General features: G+C 43.1%; 1 protein-coding gene across 1 annotated transcript in view; it reads left to right on the top strand.

Moving 5' to 3' along the window:
• LOC128688200 (cell adhesion molecule Dscam1) overlaps positions 1-18,846 on the top strand; it is an 876,413-nt gene that overhangs the window by 472,921 nt on the left and 384,646 nt on the right. The gene's annotated exons all lie outside the window — the stretch shown is intronic.

The raw sequence follows: 18,846 nt of genomic DNA, 5'->3' as shown, positions 1-18,846 counted from the left end.
AACTGTGAGAACCCAGAGCAGTAAAGAAGGGAAGCAACTGTGAAGACCCAGAACAGTAAAGAAGGGAAGCAACTGTGAGGACCCAGAACAGTAAATAAGGGAAGTAACTGTGAGGTCCCAGAACAGTAAAGAAGGGAAGTAACTGTGAGGACCCAGAACAGTAAAGAAGGGAAGTAACTGTGTGGACTCAGAACAGTAAAGAAGGGAAGCAACTCTGAGGACCCAGAACAGTAAAGAAGGGAAGTAACTGTGAGGACCCAGAACAGTAAAGAAGAGAAGTAACTGTGAGGACCCAGAACAGTAAAGAAGGGAAGCATCTGTGAGGACTCAGAACAGTAAAGAAGACAAGCAACTGTGAGGACCCAGAACAGTAAAGAAAGGAAGCAACTGTGAGGACCCAGAACACTAAAGAAGGGAAGCAACTGTGAGAACCCAGAACAGTAAAGAAGGGAAGCAACTGTGAGGACCCAGAACAGTAAAGAAGGGAAGTAACTGTGAGGACCAAGAACAGTAAAGAAGGGAAGCAACTGTGAGGACCCAGAACATTAAAGAAGGGAAGCAACTGTGAGGACCCAGAACACTAAAGATGGGAAGCAACTGTGAGAACCCAGAACAGTAAAGAAGGGAAGCAACTGTGAGGACCCAGAACAGTAAAGAAGGGAAGTAACTGTGAGGACCCAGAACAGTAAAGAAGGGAAGCAACTGTGAGGACCCAGAACAGTAAAGAAATGTAGTAACTGTGAGGACTCATGACAGTAAAGAAGGGAAGTAACTCTGAGGACCGAGAACAGTAAAGAAGGGAAGCAACTGTGAGGACCCAGAACAGTAAAGAAGGGAAGCAACTTTGAGGACCCAGAACAGTAAAGAAGGGAAGCAACTGTGATGACCCAGAACAGTAAATAAGGGAAGTAACTGTGAGAACCCATGACAGTAATGAAGGGAAGTAACTGTGAGGACCCTGAACAGTAAAGAAGGGAAGTAACTGTGAGGACCCAGAACAGTAAAGAAGGGAAGCAACTGTGAGGACCCTGAACAGTAAAGAAGATATGCAACTGTGAGGACCCAGAACAGTAAAGAAGGGAAGTAACTGTGAGGACCCAGAACAGTAAAGAAGGGAAACAACTGTGAGGACCCATAACAGTAAAGAAGGGAAGCAACTGTGAGGACCCAGAGCAGTAAAGAAGGGAAGTAACTGTGAGAACCAATGACAGTAAAGAAAGGAAGTAACTGTGAGGACCCTGAACAGTAAAGAAGGGAAGCAACTGTGAGGACCCAGAACAGTAAAGAAGGGAAGCAACTGTGAGGACACATATGCAACAGTTAGACATCTTTATTCCGAAACGTTTCGCCTACACAGTAGGCTTCTTCAGTCGAATACAGAAAGTAGGCAGGAGCAGTAGAGATGTGAAGACGATGTAATCAGTCCATCACCCTTAAAGTCGTAGAATTTGAGGTTGTCAGTCCCTCGGCCTGGAGAAGTTCAGTTCCATGGTCAGGAACTATCTGAAGATCAAGCGACAGTGCGGAGACTTAAATACTGTCGGAAGGAGAGGTGCAGGGTAGTAATAGTAGTAGTAGTAGTAGTAGTAGTAGTAGTAGTGAGAGGCAACTGAGAGGTCATGTCCCTCTCAGATCCAACCCTTCTCACTTGAAAAGCTTGTCCAAGGTGTTTTCTGTACCAAGATGCCACGTGTTGCAGTGTCTGACAAGATGAACATCAAAATGGTATACAATACCGACAGGTTGTTAGGTAAGACACATATGCAACAGTTAGACATCTTTATTCCGAAACGTTTCGCCTACACAGTAGGCTTCTTCAGTCGAATACAGAAAGTAGGCAGGAGCAGTAGAGATGTGAAGACGATGTAATCAGTCCATCACCCTTAAAGTCGTAGAATTTGAGGTTGTCAGTCCCTCGGCCTGGAGAAGTTCAGTTCCATGGTCAGGAACTATCTGAAGATCAAGCGACAGTGCGGAGACTTAAATACTGTCGGAAGGAGAGGTGCAGGGTAGTAATAGTAGTAGTAGTAGTAGTAGTAGTAGTAGTAGTGAGAGGCAACTGAGAGGTCATGTCCCTCTCAGATCCAACCCTTCTCACTTGAAAAGCTTGTCCAAGGTGTTTTCTGTACCAAGATGCCACGTGTTGCAGTGTCTGACAAGATGAACATCAAAATGGTATACAATACCGACAGGTTGTTAGGTAAGACACATATGCAACAGTTAGACATCTTTATTCCGAAACGTTTCGCCTACACAGTAGGCTTCTTCAGTCGAATACAGAAAGTAGGCAGGAGCAGTAGAGATGTGAAGACGATGTAATCAGTCCATCACCCTTAAAGTCGTAGAATTTGAGGTTGTCAGTCCCTCGGCCTGGAGAAGTTCAGTTCCATGGTCAGGAACTATCTGAAGATCAAGCGACAGTGCGGAGACTTAAATACTGTCGGAAGGAGAGGTGCAGGGTAGTAATAGTAGTAGTAGTAGTAGTAGTAGTAGTAGTAGTGAGAGGCAACTGAGAGGTCATGTCCCTCTCAGATCCAACCCTTCTCACTTGAAAAGCTTGTCCAAGGTGTTTTCTGTACCAAGATGCCACGTGTTGCAGTGTCTGACAAGATGAACATCAAAATGGTATACAATACCGACAGGTTGTTAGGTAAGACACATATGCAACAGTTAGACATCTTTATTCCGAAACGTTTCGCCTACACAGTAGGCTTCTTCAGTCGAATACAGAAAGTAGGCAGGAGCAGTAGAGATGTGAAGACGATGTAATCAGTCCATCACCCTTAAAGTCGTAGAATTTGAGGTTGTCAGTCCCTCGGCCTGGAGAAGTTCAGTTCCATGGTCAGGAACTATCTGAAGATCAAGCGACAGTGCGGAGACTTAAATACTGTCGGAAGGAGAGGTGCAGGGTAGTAATAGTAGTAGTAGTAGTAGTAGTAGTAGTAGTAGTGAGAGGCAACTGAGAGGTCATGTCCCTCTCAGATCCAACCCTTCTCACTTGAAAAGCTTGTCCAAGGTGTTTTCTGTACCAAGATGCCACGTGTTGCAGTGTCTGACAAGATGAACATCAAAATGGTATACAATACCGACAGGTTGTTAGGTAAGACACATATGCAACAGTTAGACATCTTTATTCCGAAACGTTTCGCCTACACAGTAGGCTTCTTCAGTCGAATACAGAAAGTAGGCAGGAGCAGTAGAGATGTGAAGACGATGTAATCAGTCCATCACCCTTAAAGTCGTAGAATTTGAGGTTGTCAGTCCCTCGGCCTGGAGAAGTTGCCTCTCACTACTACTACTACTACTACTACTACTACTACTACTACTACCCTGCACCTCTCCTTCCGACAGTATTTAAGTCTCCGCACTGTCGCTTGATCTTCAGATAGTTCCTGACCATGGAACTGAACTTCTCCAGGCCGAGGGACTGACAACCTCAAATTCTACGACTTTAAGGGTGATGGACTGATTACATCGTCTTCACATCTCTACTGCTCCTGCCTACTTTCTGTATTCGACTGAAGAAGCCTACTGTGTAGGCGAAACGTTTCGGAATAAAGATGTCTAACTGTTGCATATGTGTCTTACCTAACAACCTGTCGGTATTGTATACCATTTTGATGTTCATCTTGTCAGACACTGCAACACGTGGCATCTTGGTACAGAAAACACCTTGGACAAGCTTTTCAAGTGAGAAGGGTTGGATCTGAGAGGGACATGACCTCTCAGTTGCCTCTCACTACTACTACTACTACTACTACTACTACTACTATTACTACCCTGCACCTCTCCTTCCGACAGTATTTAAGTCTCCGCACTGTCGCTTGATCTTCAGATAGTTCCTGACCATGGAACTGAACTTCTCCAGGCCGAGGGACTGACAACCTCAAATTCTACGACTTTAAGGGTGATGGACTGATTACATCGTCTTCACATCTCTACTGCTCCTGCCTACTTTCTGTATTCGACTGAAGAAGCCTACTGTGTAGGCGAAACGTTTCGGAATAAAGATGTCTAACTGTTGCATATGTGTCTTACCTAACAACCTGTCGGTATTGTATACCATTTTGATGTTCATCTTGTCAGACACTGCAACACGTGGCATCTTGGTACAGAAAACACCTTGGACAAGCTTTTCAAGTGAGAAGGGTTGGATCTGAGAGGGACATGACCTCTCAGTTGCCTCTCACTACTACTACTACTACTACTACTACTACTACTATTACTACCCTGCACCTCTCCTTCCGACAGTATTTAAGTCTCCGCACTGTCGCTTGATCTTCAGATAGTTCCTGACCATGGAACTGAACTTCTCCAGGCCGAGGGACTGACAACCTCAAATTCTACGACTTTAAGGGTGATGGACTGATTACATCGTCTTCACATCTCTACTGCTCCTGCCTACTTTCTGTATTCGACTGAAGAAGCCTACTGTGTAGGCGAAACGTTTCGGAATAAAGATGTCTAACTGTTGCATATGTGTCTTACCTAACAACCTGTCGGTATTGTATACCATTTTGATGTTCAACTGTGAGGACCCAGAACAGTAAAGAAGGGAAGCAACTACGAGGACCAGAACAGTAAAGAAGGGAAGTAACTGTGAGGACCCAGAACAGTAAAGAAGGGAATTAACTGTGAGGACCCAGAACAGTAAAGAAGGGAAGTAACTGTGAGGACCCAGAACAGTAAAGAAGGGAAGTAACTGTGAGGACCCAGAACAGTAAAGAAGGGAAGTAACTGTGAGGACCCAGAACAGTAAAGAAGTGAAGCAACTGTAAGGACCCAGAACAGTAAAGAAGGGAAGCAACTGCGAGGACCCAGAACAGTAAAGAAGGGAAGCAACTGTGAGGACCCAGAACAGTAAAGAAGGGAAGTAACTGTGAGGACCCAGAACAGTAAAGAAGGGAAGTAACTGTGAGGACCCAGAACAGTAAAGAAGGGAAGTAACTGTGAGGACCCAGAACAGTAAAGAAGGGAAGTAACTGTGAGGACCCAGAACAGTAAAGAAGGGAAGTAACTGTGAGGACCCAGAACAGTAAAGAAGGGAAGTAACTGTGAGGACCCAGAACAGTAAAGAAGGGAAGTAACTGTGAGGACCCAGAACAGTAAAGAAGGGACGCAACTGTGAGGATCCAGAACAGTAAAGAAGGGAAGCAACTGCGAGGACCCAGAACAGTAAAGATGGGAAGTAACTGTGAAGACCCAGAACAGTAAAGAAGGGAAGTAGCTTTGAGGACCCAGAACAGTAAAGAAGGAAAGTAACTGTGAGGACCCAGAACTGTAAAGAAATGAAGTAACTGTGAGGACCCATGACAGTAAAGAAGGGAAGCAACTGTGAGGACCCAGAACAGTAAAGAAGGGAAGTAACTGTGAGGACCCAGAACAGTAAAGAAGGGAAGTAACTGTTAGGACCCAGAACAGTAAAGAAGGGAAGTAACTGTGAGGGCCCAGAACAGTAAAGAAGGGAAGCAACTGTGAGGACCCAAAACAGTAAAGAAGGGAAGCAACTGTGAGGACCCAGAACAGTAAAGAAGGGAAGTAACTGTGAGGACCCAGAACAGTAAAGAAGGGAAGTAACTGTTAGGACCCAGAACAGTAAAGAAGGGAAGCAACTGTGAGGACCCAGAACAGTAAAGAAGGGAAATAACTGTGAGGACCCATGAAAGTAAAGAAGGGAAGTAACTCTGAGAACCCAGAACAGTAAAAGAGGCAAGCAACTGTGAGGACCCAGAACAGTAAAGAAGGGAAGCAACTGTGAGGACCCAGAACAGTAAAGAAGGGAAGCAACTGTGAGGACTCAGAACAGTAAAGAGGGGAAGTAGCTGTTAAGACCCAGAACAGTAAAGAAGGGAGGTAACTGTGAGGACCCAGATCAGTAAAGAAGGGAAGTAACTGTGAGGGCCCAGAACAGTAAAGAAGGGAAGTAACTGTGAGAACCCAGAACAGTAAAGAAGGGAAGTAACTGTGAGGACCCAGAACAGTAAAGAAGGGAAGCAACTGTGAGGACCCAGAACAGTAAAGAAGGGAAGCAACTGTGAGGACCCAGAACAGTAAAGAAGGGAAGCAACTGTGAAGACCCAGAACAATAAAAAAGGGAAGCAACTGTGAGGACCCAGAAGAGTAAAGAAGGGAAGCAACTGTGAGGACCCAGAAGAGTAAAGAAGGGAAGCAACTGTGAGGACCCAGAACAGTAAAGAAGGAAAGTAACTGTGAGGACCCAGAACAGTAAAGAAGGGAAGCAACTGTGAGGACCCATGACAGTAAAGACGGGAAGCAACTGTGAGGACCCAGAACAGTAAAGAAGGGAAGTAACTGTTAGGACCCAGAACAGTAAAGAAGGGAAGTAACTGTGAGGACCCATGACAGTAATTAAGGGAAGTAACTGTGAGGACCCCTGACAGTAAAGAAGGGAAGTAACTGTGAGGACCCCTGACAGTAAAGAAGGGAAGTAACTGTGAGGACCCCTGAGAGTAAAGAAGGGAAGTAACTGTGAGGACCCCTGACAGTAAAGAAGGGAAGTAACTGTGAGGACCCAGAACAGTAAAAAGGGAAGTACCTGGAATGACCCAAGACATGGTATCAATCCCAGAGCGGCAGTTCTCGATCCTCTTTCCTTGGGTTCCGAGTCTCCAAGTTTAATTAATCTTGATCCTGGGCTTGTGGAAGTCTTCCAGACCAGGAGAAAACTATCTCTGAGTTCGTTAATGTTCCATTATTCTAGGCAATTACTGATCTTTATGCTCTCGTGACCAGAGGAAACCTGTCGATAGCTGCTGGTGTTGTGCTTGTGGCAGGTGTTGTAGTTGTTGCTGGTGTTGTGGTTGTGGCAGGTGTTGTAGTTGTTGCTGGTGTTGTGGTTGTGGCAGGTGTTGTGGTTATTGCAGATGTTGTGGTTGTTGCTGGTGTGTCATTACTGTTACTGTGTACATGTTCAGTATATATAGAAAATCCTAGATACTTTATTAATAAGCTCTTGATAGCTATGGCGTCATGAGATCCTGACAGGTGAGTAGTGAGCCAGAGGTCTACCTCTCAGTCACTCCTGGCAGCAGGCACAGACAAGACAGGAAGGCTCCTGGGCTTCTCCTCAAGACCCTTTTAATTATACGCCCCAAAGACTTCCAACATGTGTATTTCTTATTCCAGTACCTCCTGACGAATCCTCACGACAGGTGTTGTGGTTGTTGGTGTTGTGGTTGTTGCTGGTGTTGTGGTTGTCGGTGTTGTGATTGTTGATGTTGTGGTTGTTGTTGTTGTGGTTGTTCGTGTTGTGGTTGTTCGTGTTGTGGTTGTTCGTGTTGTGGTTGTTCGTGTTGTGGTTGTTCGTGTTGTGGTTGTTCGTGTTGTGGTTGTTGGTGTTGTGGCTGTTGGTGTTGTGGTTGTTGCTGTTGGTGTTGTGGTTATTGTTGTGGTTGTTGGTGTTGTGGTTGTTGCTGGTGTTGTGGTTGTTGCTGCTGTGGTTGTTGCTGTTGTGGTTGTTGTTGCTGTTGTGGTTGTTGCTGTTGTGGTTGTTGTTGTTGGTGTTGTGGCTGTTGGTGTTGTGGTTGTTGTTGTTGGTGTTGTGGTTATTGTTGTGGTTGTTGGTGTTGTGGTTGTTGGTGTTGTGGTTGTTGGTGTTGTGGTTGTTGGTGTTGTGGTTGTTGGTGTTGTGGTTGTTGGTGTTGTGGTTGTTGGTGTTGTGGTTGTTGGTGTTGTGGTTGTTGGTGTTGTGGTTGTTGGTGTTGTGGTTGTTGTTGTTGGTGTTGTGGTTGTTGCTGCTGTGGTTGTTGCTGTTGTGGTTGTTGTTGATGTTGTGGTTGTTGCTGTTGGTGTTGTGGTTATTGTTGTGGTTGTTGGTGTTGTGGTTGTTGGTGTTGTGGTTGTTCGTGTTGTGGTTGTTCGTGTTGTGGTTGTTGGTGTTGTGGCTGTTGGTGTTGTGGTTGTTGTTGTTGGTGTTGTGGTTGTTGCTGCTGTGGTTGTTGCTGTTGTGGTTGTTGTTGCTGTTGTGGTTGTTGCTGTTGTGGTTGTTGTTGTTGGTGTTGTGGTTGTTGTGGTTGTTGCTGTTGTGGTTGTTGTTGTTGGTGTTGTGGTTGTTGATGTTGTGGTTGTTGATGTTGTGGTTGTTGATGTTGTGGTTGTTGATGTTGTGGTTGTTGGTGTTGTGGTTGTTGATGTTGTGGTTGCTGGTGTTGTGGTTGTTGGTGTTATGGTTGTTGCTGTTGGTGTTGTGGTTGCTGTTGTGGTTGTTGGTGTTATGGTTGTTGCTGTTGGTGTTGTGGTTGCTGGTGTTGTGGTTGTTGGTGTTATGGTTGTTGCTGTTGGTGTTGTGGTTATTGTTGTGGTTGTTGGTGTTGTGGTTGTTGCTTTTGTGGTTATTGTTGTTGGTGTTGTGGTTGTTGGTGTTGTGGTTGTTGCTGTTGTGGTTGTTTATGTTGTGGTTGTTGGTGTTGTGGTTGTTGGTGTTGTGGTTGTTGCTGTTGTGGTTGTTGGTGTTGTTGCTGGTGATGTGGTTGTTGGTGTTGTGGCTGTTGCTGTTGTGGTTGTTGGTGTTGTGGTTGTTGGTGTTGTGGTTGTTGTTGTTGTGGTTGTTGGTGTTGTGGTTGTTGGTGTTGTGGTTGTTGCTCGTGCTGTGGTTGTTGGTATTGTGGTTGCTGTTGGTGTTGTAGTTTCTGTTGGTGTTGTGGTTGCTGTTGTGGTTGTTGTTGGTATTGTGGTTGTTGTTGGTGTTGTAGTTGCTGTTGGTGTTGTGGTTGCTGTTGTGGTTATTGCTGTTGTGGTTGCTGTTGTGGTTGCTGTCAGTGTTGTAGTTGTTGGTTATTCAGTAAACTTTACAAACTGAGATAAGTATTCAACAAACCACACCAGCTATGAAAATTTGAAGCCGATCAGATGAATCATTCTCTAGGTATGTCACGAATTTCATGATCACATTTTTTATCGTTTTACGAATTTACTAGTAACATACGAGGCACTCTCCTGGCACTAAGATGCACCAGGCACTCTCCTGGCACTAAGATGCATCAGCCACCACGTACTCAAGTCCATCAGAAGATACAAAGTGAAAATTATTTAGCGTGATTTAACGAGAATAAAAATTTCAATATATTTTTCTCATCAAATCATCAGGGCTTCACCTACACCTTTCAGCTTTATTCTCCAGCGTCATCGTAGCTTCAGTAGCTTCCATACTGACGATTCTGAAAGTTGGTTTAGGAACACGTAAGCAAACACTAAGAATATTGGAAAATGTTACGGTTATGGGACATTGATCTATTACAAGATTTATATTATTTTGCAAGTTATGCTGGCCATCAGAGGCTGTTGATGGCCAGCATAGAACGCCTGAGCATACCAACTGTTCCTAAATTTGGTCCTTAACGCAAGTGTTTAAATTTTGAAGTGAGTTGTACGAGACTTTCTCCAGTTATGGGTAAAATACGAACGAAAAGCAGGAAAGAGAACAGCAGAAATTTATTTTTTAGATAATGTCTTAATGCGAGATTTTTTTTTTCACTCAACACCTTTATATATATTTTTATAATTCAACTCTCGGGCATTCACGCCAGAATTCCCAAGGATCATTTTAATTGTTAATGTATTCACAAACATATGTACACGTATTAACATGTACAGATGTACATATGTAGTTGCACACAACATGCACACATGGATACATACATATGGGCACATGTATTTATACAGATATCAAGTGCGCGTACATAAAAATTCATATGTATATATATGCATATGAGTTCATACGTAGATACATAAATACATGCATTTTCTTGGATTGTAAGAAGGCTTCCTACAGTGTTCTGCAAGAGAGATTTGTGTAAAAGCTAGAGGAGCAGGAATAACAGGAAAGGCATTGCAATGGATCAGAGAATACCGGACAGGAATGAAACAACGAGTGATGGTATGTGATGATATGTCAGAGTGGGCGCCTGTGACGAGCGGGGTTCCACAGGGGTCAGTTCTAGAGCCGGTGCTGTTTCTGGTATATATGAATGACATGACAGAAGAAAAAGATTCAGAGATGTCCCTGTTTGCAAACGATGTGAAGCTAATGCGGAAAATTCAAGCGGATGAGGATCAGTTAATATTACAAGGGATTTCGACAGGCTGCAAACCTGGTCCAACAATTGGCTACTGGTGCTTAATCCCACCAATCCCACCTGAGGCGCACATCAGCCAAATAACTGCTGCAGCATATGGACGCCAGGCGCACCTAAAAATAGCTTTTCGACACTTGAATAAGGAGTTATTCAAGACGCTGTACAACGTGCACGCCAGGCCAATATTGGAGTATGCAGTACCAGTATGGAACCCATACCTGGTCAAGTACGTCAAGAAATTGGAGAAAGTGCTAATGTTTGCAACAAGACTAGTCCTGGCGCTAATGGGTATGTCAAACGAGGAGAGATTCAGGAATATTAATCTGACTGCAATGGAGGACAAGAAAGATAGGGACATCATGATAACGACATATAAAATCCTGAGAGGAATTGACAGGGTAGATATGGACAGGATGTTTCTGAGATGGGACACAGCAACAAAGGGTCACAACTGGAAACTGAAAATTAAGATGAATCACAGGGATATTAGGAAGTATTTCTTCAGTCATAGAGTTGTCAGGAAATGGAACAATCTGGGGAGTGATATGATGGAGTCAAGATCCATACATAGCTTTAAGAAGACATACGATAAACCTGATGGAGCAAGGATAGAGTAGACTTAGTAGCGAGCAACGAAGAGGAAGGGCCAGGTGCTATGAATCGACCCCTGCAACCACAAATAGGTAATACAAGAATACCTAAAAAAAGAACACACTAAGATCTTATACACTTACACCCATTGATGCATAAAAAAAGTGTACATTAGAACATTCACACAAGAGCACATTCACTCATACATATCCACACATTCATTAACATACGTATACATGCAATAAGGTGTTCATTAGTAAATCGCATGAGCAACAGTTAGGTTTCTTTATTACGAAACGTTTCGCCTAAACATCTTCAGTCGAATGCAGAGAAGGCAACAGAAGTAATAGAGATGTAGTAAAGACGATGTAATCAGTCCATCACCCTCTAAGACGTAGTTTTGAAGTGGTCAGTCCCTTGGCCTGGAGATGAGTTCTGTTCCTTAGTCTTGACCTGAATTTTTCTGCAGACAGCAAGACTGACCATCTCAAAACTGCTATCTTCAGTGGTGATGGACTGATTATATCGTCTATACATCTCCATTGTTTGTGCTACTTTCTCTGTGCCCGACTAAAGACGCCTTCTTTGTAGGCTAGCCATAAACTGCATCTAATCAACGTCAACTAGTTAAGTGCAACTAGTTTTGGGTGATTACACCTCAGGAGGGTTAGTCGTCTGAGTGATCCATTACCACTGAGATCATGGTGATGGGAGACACTTAGGGGTACCTAGAGTATCTCGCAGTATACAAGGGCAGATTATTGCAACAATCATACACATCGGTGATTGCAGCTCTCATACATAGTAACATACAGGAGTCGTCCAGACTACTCCAAAAAATGTCAGGGAAGCGGCTAGTCGCTACTAGTGTCCTATGAACAGAAGACACTTAAGATTCCTAGAATATCTAGATTCTAGAATCACAGGTGAATTACAGTACCTGTGATACGGCGATAAGGAGTGATCGGAATATCAAGGAAGATTCATAAATATACGGGATTATGTGTGATATATTCAGGATTTCAAGGAATAGTCATAAATAGTGATATTTAGAATTTCTGGAGGCAGTATTTTGGAATGTACGAAGGATTCTTCTCAACACTATTAAGAACCTTCTAGAACCTTCCAGGACGTACAGTACTTTAAGCTGACAATGAGCATATTCGACTCTTATATTAACACGAAGGTTTATATATAATTTCAGTGCTCAGTGTGTATTATCTACTTGGTCAACGTAATCTCTAATGTCACATGACTTGTTGATGGTGATTAGATGTAGCTAAGAGCTGGCTATTACTTTTCAATATTCTGTAACTGGTTTTCTGTAAACCTCAAAGGTCCCATCCACCTACCTGAACACCATTTCTGAGATGTAACAAGCCGGCTTCAACACGCTACGTATCGTGATGAATGGTTTTGAAAACCGACAAGTTGAAGATTGAGACACTTATGCAACAAATGGGAATCTTTATTGAAGAAACGTTTCGCCACACAGTGGCTTCATCAGTCCAATACAAAGTAGAAAAGTGTAAGTAGAGGAGGAGTTTGGGGTAATCGATTCCAGGCTGAGGGACTGATTACGTCTAACTCCTCCACTACTTACACCCTTCTGCTTTGCATTGGACTGATGAAGCCACTGTGTGGCGAAACGTTTCTTCAATGAAGATTCCCATGTTACAAAAGTGTCTCAATCTGCATCGCTACGTATCCTCTGAGAAAACCTTCCCTCAATCTACCTGTTGCTCATCTTGCAACACTGCTTAAATGCTGATGATTAAAGGAGATATGTGAAATAAATTGACCTGAAGATTTCCACAGGTGCCTCGAAAAGCTGGGTAGCCTTGTTCACAAGCCATGTTTCGTCCCAGCCCGGGCACATCAGTGGGTCTCAAGCAGGTTTCAAGGTATTTCATTTTCCTTCAGTATGTTCTAACCTCACAAGCGAGTGTGAGGTAAGTAAATACTGAGGAAAGTAGCGTGAGTGACTCCGCGGGCGTCTGTCGCAGAATCTGAGAAGTCTGAGAGACGCTCCCGGGAGTCACTCTTTTCCCTCATTTCTCCTGTTGGTACCTTTGCAACATTGCACAGCTCCTGATGACGCACCGAGAAGTGTGAAAGTACTTGAGCTAAAGATTCCTACCCCCCCCCCCATGGATTGTCTTGCATCTGCACACATATACATACATACAAGTATGTATATATTATCATATCCACACATATACTAGCAAGAATGCATACACATGTTTAGGCACATACCTATACACAAGTAAACATATGCATGAGTTCATATATTCACACATAAATATTATATGTATACATATGTACAAGGGTTCAACCATACATACTGTACATGCATACATGCGCTTGTATACACAAAAGTATTTAGACAGTCATGCATTTTGTATATGTCCCTACATTAGAATTTTAACACCGACCTTCAATACTCCATATACATACTTCAAGATAGAGGGGCCTTAGCTTATCGAATAAAGCAGGAGTGGGGACCCTGTGGCGTTAAGGCTGCATGTGGACTTCTAGGGCATTAAATGAGGCCTTCTGAATGAATCAGAATTTTGCATAAGAAATATCTTTTATTTTTTATTCAAAATATGTTGCTCTTCGCACCAACTCCAAGGTTGAGGGACTGATTACCTCATCTGTATATAGCTCTACTGTCTTCAAATTATGTCCTGGAATTTGTATTGATAAAGCCACTGGATGGCGAAACGTCTACAATAAAGATAGCCAGATGTTGCACATGTGTCAGAGGCAGGCGGATGACATCCCCAATTAAGGGTTGTTTTTGTACCTGTTATGCTTATAATTTAGTCATAAGTGACCTAATTCGACTTTAGACAGTAGGTTTCCAGCCATAAAAATCCAAGTGTTTCAAGAGAAGTTATCATATTTACAAACCCATCTTACTCAAATGCAAATTTCGGATGATCATTTTTCCCCAGGTAACGAAGGTCATTAATGACTAGGAGGATTCATGTGAATCATTTGAAGAATATGCTGCTGTTATAGACTGAAGAATACAGTGAAAGATTCCCTGACTTTCAGAATCATGACCTCACCTGGTTGATGTCTTTAAGGTCCCTAAAGAACTATAGATGGAACTGATTGAGCTCTCAGAAGATAACATTTTAAAGCCCCTGATTGAAGCTAAGAAAAATGGAATATGGAAATACGGAAAAATGCAATAGAATACACACATCTACGGCAACTTGTACGACAAATTCTTTCTTATTTCTTAACTACTTATTGTTAAGAATCCACATTGTCCTACGTGACCACATGATGGACACACACCTGGAGGATCACCTCAAACTGCCCACCTCACTGTTTCAACCAACTATCCAAATAATTTCCCTCAAAAAACAGTCACAACGAAGTTATTAATAAATTAGTCAACTTTATAATTAAAAAGCATATATTTTTCTTGGATTTATTATATAATAATTATTTTTTGTAGAAAATAACCGACATTGTGAAGTATAATCAAAATTTCTTGAATGCGGCCTTGTTATGTTACAGCTAACTTTAATACGGCCTTATTATGTTACAGCTAACTTTAATACGGCCTTGTTATGTTACAGCTAACTTTAATACAGCCTTATTATGTTACAGCTAACTTTAATACGGCCTTATTATGTTACAGCTAACTTTAATACGGCCTTGTTATGTTACAGCTAACTTTAATACAGCCTTATTATGTTACAGCTAACTTTAATACGGCCTTATTATGTTACAGCTAACTTTAATACGGCCTTGTTATGTTACAGCTAACTTTAATACGGCCTTATTATGTTACAGCTAACTTTAATACGGCCTTGTTATGTTACAGCTAACTTTAATACGGCCTTATTATGTTACAGCTAACTTTAATACGGCCTTGTTATGTTACAGCTAACTTTAATACGGCCTTATTATGTTACAGCTAACTTTAATACGGCCTTATTATGTTACAGCTAACTTTAATACGGCCTTGTTATGTTACAGCTAACTTTAATACGGCCTTATTATGTTACAGCTAACTTTAATACGGCCTTGTTATGTTACAGCTAACTTTAATACGGCCTTATTATGTTACAGCTAACTTTAATACGGCCTTATTATCTTACAGCTAACTTTAATACAGCCTTATTATGTTACTGCTAACTTTAATACGGCCTTATTATCTTACAGCTAACTTTAATACAGCCTTATTATCTTACAGCTAACTTTAATACAGCCTTATTATGTTACTGCTAACTTTAATACGGCCTTATTATGTTACTGCTAACTTTAATACGGCCTTATTATCTTACAGCTAACTTTAATACAGCCTTATTATGTTACTGCTAACTTTAATACGGCCTTATTATCTTACAGCTAACTTTAATACAGCCTTATTATGTTACAGTTAACTTTAATACAGAATTATTATGTTACAGCTAACTTTAATACAGCCTTATTATGTTACAGTTAACTTTAATACAGCCTTATTATGTTACTGCTAACTTTAATACGGCCTTATTATCTTACAGCTAACTTTAATACAGCCTTATTATGTTACTGCTAACTTTAATGCGGCCTTATTATCTTACAACTAACTTTAATACGGCTTTATTACATAACAGGTAACTTTAATACGGCCTTATTACAGCTAACTTTAAAATACGGCCTTATTATGTTACAACTAACTTCAATACGGCCTTATTATATTACAGCTAACTTTAATACAGCCTTATTATATTACAGCTAACTTTAATACGGCCTTAATACAGCTAACTTTAATACGACCTTATTACAGCTAACTTTAATACGGCCTTATTACAGCTAACTTTAATACGGCCATATTACAGCTTGCTTTAATACGGCCTTATTACAGATAACTTTAATACGGAATTATTACATAAAAAGATTCCCCATCCCTGGTATAAGGGAGTTTAACTTTCTCAGTTCGCGGAGCGACTGAAAAACATCGATTTATTATTGAAGTTTTGAGATACACGACAGCGACACTGGTCTTATTTTTGTGGCTCCACACAGGTGAATAATTCGTATAATTTCTTTTACAATCAAAATGTTTAGTTAAATGTTTACCTTCGCTTGGTCTTGCCAACTTTATTAGTTATAGACTGTTGTCAGAGTAGACGTCTGAACTAATGACCAGGGTAGACGTCTAAACTACTGACTGGGGTAGATGTGTGAAGTACTGACCAGGGTAGACGTCTGAACTACTGACCAGTATAGATGTCTGAAGTAGTGACCAGGGAAGATGTGTGAAGTACTGACCAGGGTAGATGTGTGAAGTACTGACCAGGGTAGATGTGTGAAGTACTGACCAGGGTAGATGTTTGAAGTACTGACCAGGGTAGATGTGTGAAGTACTGACCAGGGAAGATGTGTGAAGTACTGACCAGGGAAGATGTGTGAAGTACTGACCAGGGTAGATGTGTGAAGTACTGACCAGGGTAGATGTGTGAAGTACAGACCAGGGTAGATGTGTGAAGTATTGACCAGGGTAGATGTGTGAAGTACTGACCAGGGTAGATGTGTGAAGTATTCACCAGGGTAGATGTGTGAAGTACTCACCAGGGTAGATGTGTGAAGTACTGACCAGGGTAGATGTGTGAAGTAGTGACCAGGGTAGATGTGTGAAGTACTGACCAGGGTAGATGTGTGAAGTACTCACCAGGGTAGATGTGTGAAGTACTGACCAGGGTAGATGTGTGAAGTACTGACCAGGGTAGATGTGTGAAGTACTCACCAGGGTAGATGTGTGAAGTACTCACCAGGGAAGATGTGTGAAGTACTGACCAGGGTAGATGTGTGAAGAACTGACCAGGGTAGATGTGTGAAGTACTGACCAGGGTAGATGTGTGAAGTACTGACCAGAGTAGATGTGTGAAGAACTGACCAGGGTAGATGTGTGAAGTACTGGCCAGGGAAGATGTGTGAAAAACTGACCAGGGTACATGTGTGAAGTACTGACCAGAGTTGATGTGTGAAGAACTGACCAGGGTAGATGTGTGAAGTACTGACCAGGGTAGATGTGTGAAGTAAAGACCAGGGTAGATGTGTGAAGTACTGACCAGAGTAGATGTGTGAAGTACTGACCAGAGTTGATGTGTGAAGTACTGACCAGGGTAGATGTGTGAAGTACTGACCAGGGTAGATGTGTGAAGTACTGACCAGAGTAGATGTGTGAAGTACTGACCAGGGTAGATGTGTGAAGTACTGACCAGAGTTGATGTGTGAAGTACTGACCAGGGTAGATGTGTGAAGTACTGACCAGAGTTGATGTGTGAAGAACTGACCAGGGTAGATGTGTGAAGTACTGACCAGGGTAGATGTGTGAAGTACTGACCAGGGTAGATGTGTGAAGTACTGACCAGAGTAGACGTCTGAACTACTGACCAGGGTAGATGTGTGAAGTACTGACCAGGGTAGATGTGTGAAGTACTGACCATGGTAGACGTCTGAACTATTGACCAGAGTAGACGTCTGAACTACTGACCAGGGTAGACGTCTGAACTACTGACCGGGGTAGACGTCTGAACTATTGACTAGAGTAGACGTCTGAACTACTGACCGGGGTAGACGTCTGAACTATTGACCACGGTAGACGTCTGAACTACTGACCAGGGTAGACGTCTGAACTACTGGCCGGGGTAGACGTCTGAACTACTGACCAGGGTAGACGTCTGAACTACTGACCAGAGTAGACGTCTGAACTACTGGCCGGGGTAGACGTCTGAACTACTGACCGGGGTAGACGTCTGAACTACTGACCAGGGTAGACGTCTGAACTACTGACCAGGGTAGACGTCTGAACTGCGGACCAGGGTAGATGTGTGAAGTACTGACCAGGGTACTCGTCTGAACTACTTACCAGGGTAGATGTGTGAAGTACTACCAGGGTAGACGTCTGAACTACTGACCAGGGTAGACGTCTCAACTACTGACCAGGGTAGATGTCTGAGCTGCTGACCAGGGTAGATGTGTGAAGCACTGACCAGGGTAGACGTCTGAACTACTGACCAGGGTAGACGTCTCAACTACTGACCAGGGTAGACGTCTGAACTGCTGACCAGGGTAGATGTGTGAAGCACTGACCAGGGTAGACGTCTGAAATACTGACCAGGGTAGACGTCTGAACTGCTGACCAGGGTAGATGTGTGAAGCACTGACCAGGGTAGACGTCTGAACTAGCTGCTGACCACTGGTAGTGATCACTGGTGCTCACTACCAGTGAGCACAATACAAGTGCTCACTGGTAGTAAGCACTTGTGTTGTGCACTGATAGTGAGCACTTGTGTTGTGCACCGTATTGAGCACTAGTATTGACTACTGTTTATGAGCTCCGGTAGTCACAACTGGTAGTGAGCACTGGTGGTGAGCACTGGTGGTGAGCACTGGTGGTGAGCACTGGTGGTGAGCACTGGTGGTGAGCACTGGTGGTGAGCACTGGTGGTGAGCACTGGTGGTGAGCACTGGTGGTCAGCACTGGTGGTGAGCACTGGTGGTCAGCACTGGTGGTGAGGGCTGGTGGTGAGCACTGGTGGTGAGCACTGGTGGTGAGCACTGGTGGTGAGCACTGGTGGTGAGGGCTGGTGGCGAGCACTGGTGGTGAGCACTGGTGGTGAGCACTGGTGGTGAGCACTGGTGGTGAGCACTGGTGGTCAGCACTGGTGGTCAGCACTGGTACATAACAATACTTGTGTTGATAACTGCTGTTAAGCGCTAGTGTTGATAACTATTGTTGAGCCCGGTTGAAGAGAACTCGTTGTTACCTGTAGTTGCTTCTGGAGGTCACCGACCCAGGCTTCCTGACTTGATCAATCAGGCTGTTGGTACCTGCTGCATGCAGTCATGCTGATCATGAACAGGTTTGAGGAACTTGTCACGCTCCCTCTTGAAGGCAGCCAGGGGTCTGTTGGTAATCCTCCTTATGCAGGAAGGGAGGGTGTCGAAGAGTCGTGGTTCATAAGCATTTACGTGGTTCACTCTCAGTATACCCATCTGTCCCTGGCTTTTCACCGGAGTTACCTTGTATCCTCTGTCAAGCCTGTCGTGTTTTATGTAGATATTTCGGTGTGCAGGTTTAGGACCGAACCCTACAATATTTTCCTGAAGTATATTATCACGTATCTTTCTCATCTACGTTCTAAGG

The sequence above is a fragment of the Cherax quadricarinatus genome, chromosome 19, assembly GCF_038502225.1.
Source record: "Cherax quadricarinatus isolate ZL_2023a chromosome 19, ASM3850222v1, whole genome shotgun sequence".
Classification (NCBI taxonomy): Eukaryota; Metazoa; Arthropoda; class Malacostraca; order Decapoda; family Parastacidae; genus Cherax; species Cherax quadricarinatus.
This window is presented reverse-complemented; position numbering and strand designations above follow the sequence as displayed.